Source organism: Epinephelus lanceolatus, chromosome 16 (genome assembly GCF_041903045.1).
Source record: "Epinephelus lanceolatus isolate andai-2023 chromosome 16, ASM4190304v1, whole genome shotgun sequence".
Classification (NCBI taxonomy): domain Eukaryota; kingdom Metazoa; phylum Chordata; class Actinopteri; order Perciformes; family Serranidae; genus Epinephelus; species Epinephelus lanceolatus.
The window spans coordinates 33604870-33614808 of record NC_135749.1 but is presented as its reverse complement, the minus strand read 5'-3'; the positions used below and the strand labels follow the sequence as shown (position 1 = coordinate 33614808).

General features: G+C 40.5%; 1 long non-coding RNA gene across 1 annotated transcript; it reads right to left on the bottom strand.

Annotated features, from left to right (window-relative positions):
* Nucleotides 1-2904: 2904 nt before the first annotated feature.
* LOC144467300 (uncharacterized) lies at nt 2905-6295 on the bottom strand. Its single transcript, XR_013493566.1, has 3 exons — nt 6218-6295; nt 4131-4236; nt 2905-2942 (listed from the first exon to the last, which is right to left on the bottom strand). It is a non-coding gene; the product is annotated as an uncharacterized LOC144467300 (long non-coding RNA).
* Between the last annotated feature and the right edge of the window lie 3644 nt (nt 6296-9939).

Genomic DNA, 9939 nt, shown 5'->3' with positions numbered 1-9939 from the left:
TGATATGATATTGATGATATTTCTTCTTAGGAGCCTACAACAAGTCCCAGTAAAACATACCATAACATTTTTAACTTTTTTGTACACAATCTACATTAACAATCTAAATGGACCAAAAAGAGACAATCCGCTCATTAAGTCTGACGTCAGGCATGACTTCTGGGTCCAAGCCGGTCCAGGCGTTGCACAGTTACGATGGGTAAACAATGGCGGAACTCATAAATCTTTTCACTATAACGTCTTTCTTTAGCGAGACTTCTCTCAGAGTTAAAAAAGGATTAAAATCTTTTAATTCAAATATTGTGTTTAGTGTGTTTCACATTGTATAATAATATTCACATGTACTATGCAAAATGGCATGATTTTCGACTCAGCCTTTAAATGTCTTGATATAGTTCAGTCTAAAACTAAAGCTACTTCTTTATTTATGTGACTGCAGTCGCTAGCATATTGGTATGTTTACGGGCATATTAGCTTCATGCAAATTTCAGAGCGTCGGGTGTTATCGAAGTTATTTATAAAGTGAATCTTACCTTATATTGCCTTTTCTCTTTCTCCTCACATGGAATCAAAAAAATGATAATTTGAGGTCGGTTTTTGACTTGGATCGATTGAAACAACATGGGACACAGCACTACGGTATTGTCTGGCTGGATGCGCTATAGTCCATGTGGACCCGGAAGTAGTGATGTGACGTCATGACTTAACAGGCGGATAGAAAAAACTGTCAATAGCAATGTGAGAAACTGATGGTAACTAGTCTGGCCCTAATTCAGGTTAATTGTTTTTTTGTTTTTGAGACCCCCCCTCCACACACACACACAGGCTGTGCTGGCTCACAGAAAGAGTGGTTCATCGTCATTTTGGTCAAGGCTCTCCATGGCAGGTTCAGCAACTGAGGGAGCTGACTTAAATAAGTAACCAGCTGATGTGCCAAAAAGCTGCAAAACATTATCAGGCAGCTGGTGCTCCTAGCAAGCCTCACCAGACAGCTTCAGTCCATATCGGATGTACAGGATGGAGTTAAGGGTCTGCCAGGACATCCGATTTCTAAGTTTGCTTTTTACCACACTCATCTGGCTGACATCTCTCTCAACTTCAGCATTCAAGTGTGGCAAAGACAACACAGACACAGCAGCCATGACAAGTTCTTGATATCAGCTGCATCCCTGAACTTCCAAACCTCACTCCAGAAGCCCAGTGTGTTTTTGTCTCATTCCATTTACTAAGATGGATGGCACGCCACTGCTGGACAATCTTCTCTATCTCTGCAGGAGAGTAGCCAAGGAGCTTGGCTAGTTTTTCTATTTCTTTCTTTCTTTCTTATTGTGCTTTCGAGTTTCCTCCACATTGAAAACTAACATGTATTGCAATGCTTCGATGATGTCCAGCAGTCTCACCCTCAACTCATTAGTGAGGGAGATGGTGAAGGCTACACACCCACACTTGATGGTCTCATATATGGCCTTGTAGGCCTCCCTGCGCTTAGGAGACACTGAAAACCAGTTGTAAGTCTCTCGCACCAAGTACTCCACACTACAGGGGATGGTGTCATTGGAAGCATGACTTACAGCAAGCTGCAGAGAGTGGCACACACAGCGAATAAGAACCAGATCTTTGAGGCCATACTCCTCCTTCAGCACTTTATGGACCCCATTGTTAATCCCCGTCATAACAGATGCATTGTCAGTCCCTATCCCCAGGAGTCTCTCTTTTTTAAGACAATGCTTCGAGGAAAGCCACAACAGCACGAGCTATAGATCTGGCATCTCTTCCCTCCAACTCAACAAGCCCCAGAAATGTTGACACAATTGTCTGCTTGGTGCCACTAAAGTACCTAATCATGATCCGTGGACTCATTGAGGAGGAGGCTGAAACGCGCTTTGAAATGCTCTTTGTCCTGCATTGTGAAGTGGGTAGCAGCAGTGGAGTCTGAGAAAGCAGGTCTACATGCTTCTCCAATGTGATCACATGCCAGCATGGAACAGTGTTCAACGATAGCTAATGCCATGGTGGCCTCAGCCTTTTTTGCAGAGTAAATTTTTTTAACCATAAATGGCAGCTTGTTTTGGGTGGAACTGTTATAATGCTTTGCCTTTTGAGTATATTTCTGAGTTGTCGTGGTTTTTTTTTTACATCACTTAGTTTGGTGTAGAAATCAGCCTTACAATACATGCAGTATGCCCGTGTATCATCGCCAATAAACGGCTTCAACCAGCCTTTGAATTCAGGGTTTGATTCCCACTCCTTTCTGTATTTTTGAGTATACAGTTTAGCCTGAGACATGATGAGCTAGCCAGCTAGATGTTTAGCTTATGTCACAGAGGGGCACACACACAGTGGACGAGGTGAGTAAGTGACTGAGGCTGTGTGAGTCAAATGCAGTGATTTATTTTAGTGCAGTGATTTATTTTAGACAAAGAAAATTTTACATTTACATCCCATCCTGGCTTCGCGTATGCGTGATTCACTCTGGACATGGAAGGGTTAAAATCTCCTGCTCTGACTGCAGCTGGGACAGACTGCTGTGTGAGGATTGGGCCACCTGTGAGTGCTTTGGGATGGGGGAGGGGCATGGTCATTGTCTCCAAAAGTTTCCAATAACACCAGAAAAGTCGCTAGATTTGTCGCTAGTTGCTTTTTTGAAAAAGAGTCGTTAGAGGGGTCTGAAAATTCGCTAAATATAGCGACAAAGTTGCTAAGTTGGCAATATTGGTTCTTATGTTCCCTCAGCTGCTCCAGTTTCTGCTTTAGTGCAAAGACATGCAGGTTAAGTACACTGAGCTATACCTTAACAATAGCTGTGTGACTGAGTGTTCACCCAGTGATAGTGATGTAACCCATCCAAGGTGCATCCCAGGCGTCCAGCCGCACATTGGCTGGGACATAAATTCTCGTCTGTCTCAGTCCCTGAGCTGTCCTCCCCAGCTGGGATAGGTCATCTGCAAAAACACAGGCATAACAACAACAAGAAGTTGACCTGGGAGAGTCCTGTGTACCTGTATTTGCCAGCAGAGATTTAGCCATGTCCACTCGTCTACCTGTTGTGCCAGCAGAATCTGCTCTGCAAGCTAAAAGTCTGGGGCCGGTTGCACCAACTGGTCTTAAGCCTGGTCTTAAGCTAAGTCGATCGTAACTTGGTGTTCTAAGTCCGACCTAATAGTTACGCTGGTTGCACCAACAGGGCTTAAGCCTTCTTCTCACTAAGACCAGGCGTAAATCTTACACCTAGTCAAGAGCAGGCGTAAGGTCAAAATCTAAGCCATTTCTATGGTAACACAGCTTCATTTCACCATGGCGCGTCTTATACATCGCCTTTACAACGAGCGGGCTTTTAGACGGGAGAGAGTTATTAGGGACAGGAGCAATCCATTGGAGATCTACAGTGATGAGGAGCTGATTGAGAGGTTTCGTTTCTGTAGGAGAGATCTGTTGGAACTGACTGAAGAGCTGTCACCGGACTTGGAGTATGTGTCGGATCACAATGCAGTGCTTTCACCCACTTTGCAGCTACTTATTGCACTTCGTTTTTATGCGGTGCAATAAACAGTGCATTTCAAAACACAGTTGGAGACATGATCCACGTCCACAAATCCCCCGCCTGTCGGGCCATCCGCAGGGTGTCACTGGCACTGAGCCACCGTCTCGACTGGTACGCCTACCTCCCCACTGAAGTAGAGGCGGTGGTGATGAAGCAGCCTTTATGCTGTCTTTACTCTGAAATATTCATTTAATGTCTAAACTGTCTGCAAATGTATGCTGTAAACATGGAGCTATAGGTCTACTTAACTTGGAAAATGCAGGATAAAGCTGAATAAAATTGTGGTTCATTTCATTTTCATCCGGGATAGAAAAAAAGACAGGGAAAATGATGCTGTTAATTGTGCTGATTGATCACTGCACATAGAGCTGACCAAGTTATGCGCTTTCTCATGAACGCGCATCACCAAGACTGGGTGTAGTTATGACCAGGCGTAAGCCCTGTTGGTGCAACTGACTTTAAGTCCATTCTAAAGACTGTCTTAACTAAGACCGACTTAGCAGTTAGGACCAGGCTTAGTAAAGACCAGTTAGTGATGAGTATAATTTGAATGACCTTCCTTTAATGACAGAGATAACTGAGTCATTACCTTGCACACAAACACGCTGCATGACGTTGTGTCCTGTTGTCTTGGATGGGCCACTGTAGAACATGCCCATCTCCCAATGGCAGGATGCTTTTGGCAAACCAGTGCCCTACACAGAGAGCACAGATTGATTACAGTTAAGCAATTTTAACATAAGCCCAAGTAAGATGATTTTCAGTTCAAGACCACTTGGATCATGTTAAAGGCCCTCAAAAAGGACAAGCTTATGCCAGTCTAGCGAAACAACTATGGGGTGCCGTTTGTAAAATGGCTCACGCTGAAAATAACATCAACATTTTGCCACATTTAGCTTCAAACAATATTTAAAAAAGTGTTGTGAATTATTTAACGTCACCTTTTACCACATTTACAGCAATATTTGTTAACTTAGAAATAAAATAGTTAAATCTAAATCTAAATGTTAAATATAAATATAAATATAAATGTTGAATCTAAATATTAATCTAAATCTAAATGTTAAATCTTAATCTAAATGTTAAATCTAAATGTTCTGGGTGAAACTAAATATTTAGCTAATATGCAAATTCACACTGCCGGTCACCGGAAGTACCAAAATAAAAGCTCGAGATGGTCAGACTGTGTTTATAGAATCAAATAACGAATTAAAACCAACTTATCGGGGGAAATGGACACTTGAACATACAAAATAACAAGAAACGTGTTTGGAGAAATTTTATTTGATGTGTACTTTGAGTTGTTAGTGTCCCTTTGGAGGGAATCACCTTGTTGTTTACAAATACTTCCGGGTAGAAAACCAGCGGAGTTTAGCTACATATATATATATATATATGCATATCTCGCATTTTTCACGTCACTATGTCACCGTTTAGACTAATCTGGTGTTTGTAAAGTCTATAAACACAATGATTGAACAAACATTACTGTCACGTTCTGAAATTAATAACATGGTTATCGTAGATTAGCGGGGCTAACCGTTAGCTGTTAGCCCCGTTAGCGGTGTCTGTAATGACTCATTAACTCTGAACAGTCTGTGAAAAAAAACATTTTTTTCCAGTGGATGTCTTAGTTACAACATGATTGAGCTAACTGGAGTAGTTTCATGTCGTATCCGACAACGGGAGGCTTTTAACAGATGACGTCCTGATGTTAGCTTTGCTGCTGCTGCAGCCACTGATGCTTTCTAGACATTGTGATTTCCCAAAACTGAATAAATACCACACATCGCAACACAAAACTGCTTTGCTAGCTCAATCATGTTGTAACTAAGACATCCGCTGGAAAAAAATATTTTTTTCATGGACCAATTAAGAGTTAATGAGTCATTACAGACACTGCTAACGGGGCTAAGAGCTAACGGTTGTTAGCTTAGCTTAGGTTGTTAGTCCCTCCGAAGGGACACTAACAATTCAAAGTACACGTCAAATAAAATTTCTCCAAACATGTTTCTTGTTATTTTAGGTAGTTATTATCACGCTAATGTATGTTCAAGTGTTCATTTCCCCCGATAAGTTGGTTTTAATTTGTTATTTGATTCTATAAACACAGTCTGACCATCTCAAGCTTTTATTTTGGTACTTCCGGTGACCGGCAGTGTGAATTTGCATATTAGCTAAATATTTAGTTTCACCCAGAACATTTAGATTTAACATTTAGATTTAGATTTAGCATTTAGATTTAATATTTAGATTTAACATTTAGATTTAGATTTAATATTTAGATTTAACATTTAGATTTAATATTTAGATTTAGATTTAATATTTAGATTTAGATTTAACATTTAGATTTAGATTTAATATTTAGATTTAACATTTAGGTGCCACATTTAATGTTTAGATTTAACTATTTAATATATTTTAGTTAGTTAACAAATATTGCTGTAAATGTGGTAAAAGGTGACGTTAAAAAATTCACAACACTTTTTTAAACATTGTTTGAAGCTAAATGTGGCAAAATGTTGATGTTATTTTCAGCGTGAACCACTTTACAAACGGCACCCCATAAACAACAGTCATAAGGGAAATAATGTAAACAGCCTGTTGCTCCCTCAAGGTTATCCAAAATGCATGAATACATGTTTGTGTCCAATGCACAAATTACAGCTGATTCACCTTGTTACATGTTTGCACTTCTCAATTTGCCCCAAATGGATCCACATACAAGGACCTCATCTCCTTAAGGTACATGATCTATGGAAATGCAAAATCCAGTGTCCTCCATGACAGACTGCTCCCGCTGCCACATCACAGTCAGGGGCCAACTACAACAGAAATCAAATATTATAGATACACAGTATTTATCTAATTGCCAAAAAGTCCCTGGATTGAAAGGGTTAAAAAATAAATTCTACTCTCCCATTCAGATCTTTTTGTGTTCCCTGCCACAGTGATGTCATGATGTAACTGTCAATAATGGTAGCACCACATTTCCTCTCGACCATTGTCAGCTAGGCATTCACAATCTATTAGAACAATAATGTGATCTGAAAAGACATATCAGTCAAATAATCTTTTTTAAAGTACCTGACTCTCCAGCTCCTTTCCTGGGGCCAGGTACAAAATGTCCTCAGAATATATTTCATATGGCCCCAAGGGATACCTGGCCTCCCTCTCAAACATCAGGTAATATGGGCTGTATTGAGTAGTCAGCTGCTTTTTGGTCCTCAGGGCAAACATGGTTGACAGGAGATACTGGTCCCAACGGTTGCGGTGCTCAGCCACCAGTTTGTTCAGGGACCTTAAAATGCAGAATTCAGGTACATGCATGAGGAGGCAGAAGATACTTTGGGTTGTCGTGTATGATACAGCAACCCATTTCCAGATGGTGCCATTGATGATTACCTGTTCAGACTGTCCAAAATGTTTGGTCAAAGCCTTTACATGTTCTGTGCAGAATCTGACTAGTGACAACAAATAGCATCCACTAGTTAACTAGTGAGCCACGGAAAGCGTGTCACTAGTTAACTAGTGAATCTTTTTGGACTTAACTTGTTAACTAGTAAGAGGACATGTGTAACTAGTTGACTAGTGAAGTCGAAAAGACACAAACTAGTGTTACTAGTGGCCAATTTGGGTCTTACTAGTCGACTGGTGGCAGGTTTTGAACCTCACTAGTCGACTAGTAAGGTCACTAGTCACCTAGTGAGCACTTTTAGCATCACTAGTTTGCTAGTAGAGTCTAACGAGACCTCAGCTAGTTGACTAGTCACAGTTTTGCCTTGACAAGTTAACATGTAAGATGAAGCATGCTGCCACTAGTTAACTAGTTGCATTCCTCAGGTCAACATGTTAACTAGTTAAAAGAAGTGGGTGGAGTAACGACAAAATCCTGTGTCCTGATTTATAGGTATCTTTTATTTTGAACTGGAGAGCAAATAGGAAGCCTCAATTTATGTTTTTACCCACCTCCTCATTAGCATTAGGTGTCACTAGTGTGACTAGTGCACATTTTGGCTTCCACAAGTACAACTAGTAACTTGTTTTGCCTCACTAGTTAACTAGAAAAGTCAAAATACACTTCAACTAGTAAGCATGTCAGCGTCACTAGTTCAACTAGTAAACATTTTAGAACTCACTAGTTAACTAGTGAGCTCAGTAAGGTGTTACTAGTATAACTAGTGAGTATTTCAGCTTCAACTAGTTCAACTAGTAAACATTTTAAGCCCCACTAGTTAACTAGTAAGGTCAATGAGACTTTTTCTAGTTTAACTAGTAAGGTGTAAATCCTTACTAGTCACACTAGTGATGATTTTGGCTCTTACATGTGTAACTAGTGTAAAAAACTTGAGGTTACTAGCAAACTAGTGAGGTGAATAGCTGCTACTAGTTAACAAGTCAGAGCTTTTGCAGCTCACTAGTTCACTAGTAAGACTTCAAGCATTACTAGTTCAGCCCAGTGGGCCACTAGTCTGTCAAAAAGCTGACTAGTTTGGATTTTGGTGCCACTAGTATGGCTCTGTGGCTTCACTAGTCAGGCTTAAGTTGTTACTAGTTTGACAAAAGTGTCACTAGTTGCTGAAAAAGAGTGACTAGTAAGACTCTTTGTTCAACTAGTTGGACAAAATGTCTAACTAGTGTGACCAGATGTCCAACTAGTGCTGACAATGATTGAACTAGTGAACGACACTGACACCTGATATCAAGGATATGGAATAAATGCTCAAACGGCTTGCCATAGTTGTCTGACTTCACTGTTGAGTTTGTGTGTCTGTGTGTGTGTGCGCGCGCGCTATGAGGAGGAGGTCAGCCCTGACATGCAGAGAGCAACTCATTTCTGAGTTTTGAAAATGAATAAATAAATAAAGCAATCGGCCTAATCATGTATGTACAAAATGCTATAAGGCTACTTTACCTGTTCTGAAGACATGATGATCGCGCATTACACGGCCAGCTTCAGGAAGTTCACCAGTATCGTTGGTTTGTCAACAAATGCACACGCAGAACGATTTTTGCGACAGTTCTAACAGACAATACCGTTTTTCGTCTGTAGGGGGACCCTGTGAGGTAAAAAACGCAATCTTCCATTGTGTTACTTTAAATGTCTTGTTTTAGGCCTAGTCCACACGGACCGTGTACTTCTGAAACCGTGTATTATTCTACGCGATTTGGCTGTTTGGCCACACGCAGTTGTGTACATAAGAGAAACTACATAGGCCTATATAACGGTATACAACAAGCATAGGCTAGCTAGCCTACATTACTTTCATTATATCCATTAGTGCAAGAACTCCTTCATTAAGCCTTACATACATACCTGGAGTAGATCTCTTCTCTGCTTCATCGCCGATGAAGTGCTGGGTCAGTCTGATTCTTCAAACACCTCGGACGTTTCTGTAACGGTAACGCTAGAATCTGAACTCTGGCGAGACGCTATCAATATCTGAGGTTTCTATGCCGGACGCAATGGCAGTGGTTGCAGGTGAACCACCCCATACCTGCTCACAAAGCTCTAAGTATAGAAGAACCACTCTGCCAAAACCACTTCTACGACCCTTGTCTACTGCATTCCTATATTTGCTCCGTATTTGCTTCAGCTTATTGGTGATTATGGCCCTGGTTATGTCCTCCTTGCGATGAGGAAAGTCATCGGACGTTTCACGTTACTGCTCAATGAAGAAAGCTTGAATATCGGCATACTTTGCCTGGACAGATTCCCAGTCCACATTTTCTTGTATTTTATCCACTTTGTATTAATTTGTTACCTTGAGGAGCAATTCTACTTTGCTATTTGTCCACACAAAAAGACTTTCCCCTGCCTCGATTCGCCATTGTTCGTTAGAAAGAAAGAAAGAAAGAAAGAAAGAAAAAGAAAGAAAGGTAAGGTTGTTTTGCAATATGTTTGTGGATCGGGTTATTTTTATTTTCCGCACTTCCCTATTCTGGTATTGACTCTGACTTCTGATTGGTTAAAATGGCCTTTCCGGTAGAAGTTACATCGCCACCTACTGCTTTCGCATGTGTATTACATCACTTGGTAGCAGGTTTTGTGGTTTTGTGTGGATATTGTATGTTTTTTGTCACACCACTTGTATGGACAAATTTTTTTTTGGAAACCGGAGCCCGAAAAACTTCATTTTCAGAAGTACACGGGTCCGTGTGCATTAGGCCTTAATCAAGACATTCAGTTCATTGTGATACAGGAGTAAAGACACCAAAAAATATTCACATTTAAGAAGCTCCAATCAAGAATTTTGACTTTTTTTCCTTCTAAAATTACTCAAACCTATAAATTAACCATCCAAAATAGTTGGCAGTTAATTTAATAATCAATTAATTGTTTCAGCTCTAGACTCAAGACCTTGCACAACCTACATTTATTATATGCTAATTTATCT